Raw genomic sequence first — 2329 nt, 5'->3', positions numbered from 1 at the left:
GGATGCAATGTCTTAGCTCAGGATGCAATGTCTTAGCTCAGGCAATCAGTCATCTTACCTCAGCTGGCTGAGCAAGTAGCAATGTGTCACTGAAACCAGCTAGGAGTTCTTTCAAGTAATTTTCATATGGAACAGTAAATTAAAGGCTAAGCATTGGAAATATGCTAATTGCACGTAACATCTTAAGACTCAACAATAACCTCAGAAATTCATTAGAACCAGCTAAACAAAAGACTTTGCCGGAGAGTATTTTATTGCTCCCACTGTTTACAGCAGTCAGCACAAAGTCGTAATGAAAGGGCAGGCAGCGTTTAAATGGTTTTGTTATTACTGTCAGGTTCTCTGCACGTTGTGTACCGCTTTGTAGGCTGCATCTGAAACTGACCTGCCTCCTGGCAGCCTAGAGAAGCCATCCAAGCCCTATGGAATAAATAGTTCTCTGTAATTAAATATCTTTCTCCCAGAATACTTTTAGGTAGCTTTACAGCACTTACACTTTGTAATTATATGTTTGTTCATGTACTTGTTTAATGTCTGCCTAACCACACTGCAGTCACTGTGAATTAGTGACTCCTGTGTCCTGGCACCCAGCAGGGTACTTTAATGTGTACTCAGTACCATTTCTTAAGATTTGATTGTAAACATGTGTGTGGTTTATGTTTACACACATGCACATATGCATGCACATGTCTTTGCACATGCCTATGTGTGCGGAACATCATGCCCGTCTGTGCTCTATGCGCCTTTTAAAAGGGAATGGAGCAAATGTGCACAGGAGTTGCTCTTAGTGGCTGCAGCTGAGGATGTATCCTATCAGGAGCCCAAGGACAGGCCAATGCAGACAGATGCCTGAATACTAACATTCCTCCCTTTTGTTTATTATAAAAATGTGAGGAATTGGAATGGAGTAGCGGGAAAGGAGGTTATGAAGACACCGTGCTCTCAGGACTGCTTCATGCTGACCTGGGGGCGTCACAATTTCAGGGGAACCTGAGAAATCTGGAGTGCTGACCACGTCCTGGGGTATCTGGCTGTTTCACTTCATGGTCCAGGCTCTGTGGAACTGTCAGGTGCCCGCTTGGACTGTTTGAGGTAGATTCAAGTCGACTGCCTGGATCTTGAAGCACCTGATACTTTCCCATCACCACAGTATCACCTGGACAGCCTCTTTCTATCAAATCAACAGGTGGTTGATTTCTGAGGGCAGTCATTGTATGACAAAGTTCCCAAGGATGAGGCAGAGGAAGATTGAGTGGGCACAGTAAGTGCGATGGAGAAAGAAGATCCAAGGCCTGAATGCGCTGGCCTCCCAGGGATCCACAGTGGATCAGACTGAGTGGGCACATGCTGTTTTATATGTCATTGTACAAGAACAGGGACAAGAGCTCTAAGCCCAAGAGAGACACAGTCACCTGGTACAAGGACTTCGAGAAAAGCCAGAAAGAAGGAAATAACTGTGCTTAAGAAAGAAAACCTCATGTCCAGGGGAATGATCAGAGGTGGATAACTCTGCCAGAGACCCAGTTGTTGGTATTGAATAGAAAACAAAGCCACCAACAAATGAGAAAACTGATTTGTTGCAGGTGGAAGAGAGATCAGAAAGCAGTATCTAAGAGATATTTGAGCCAAATCTCACTGCAAAGGCAGACGAGTTTAGAAGCCCTTAAATCATACACTGAGGGCAAAAATTGGAATTATAGATGATGCCAAAGTTCCCATGAGTGAGGCAGAGAAGTGAGACCCAAACATCTGTAATTCCTAGCATCCCAGGAATTCAGAAAGGGTTTATTTCGAGAAGGCACAGGCTGCTCAGTGATTCATCAGACCCAGAACAGAAGCCAAGGACTCCAAGCCCTAGAGAGTTGTGGTGGCCTGGTACCAGGATTTAATGAAGCCAAAGGCTAAAAATTATGCTTGAGAGACCAGTCCTCACCCATGGGAAATGGTCAGAGGTGGAAAAGAGAGGGCTCACCAATCATGCAGGTGTTAGGTGGAGGGGCCCAGGGATCTGTTAGTTGGAAAAGCGAAGCTGTCATGTGTGGACCAGGTTCCAGGGTCCTGGTGTGCCTCAAACTACTGGCAGGCAGAAGGAAGCTCCAGGAGAGCCTTTCCCCATCAGGGAACCAATGTTGTAATTTTAAAAATGTCAAGAAGAAAAGTCACACCACACAACACATGGGAGTTTTATTGGAAGAGGAGAGAGAAGGGGGCAGAGAAGGGGGCAGAGAGGGGTGCAGAGACCATCTGCTGAGAACTAGAGTGGTGGAAGAGAAAAAGAGAAAGAAAGAAAGAAAGAAAGAAAGAAAGAAAGAAAGAAAGAAAGAAAGAA

This window comes from Microtus ochrogaster, chromosome 15 (genome assembly GCF_000317375.1).
Source record: "Microtus ochrogaster isolate Prairie Vole_2 chromosome 15, MicOch1.0, whole genome shotgun sequence".
Taxonomy (NCBI): domain Eukaryota; kingdom Metazoa; phylum Chordata; class Mammalia; order Rodentia; family Cricetidae; genus Microtus; species Microtus ochrogaster.
Note: the sequence above shows the minus strand (reverse complement) of the source record.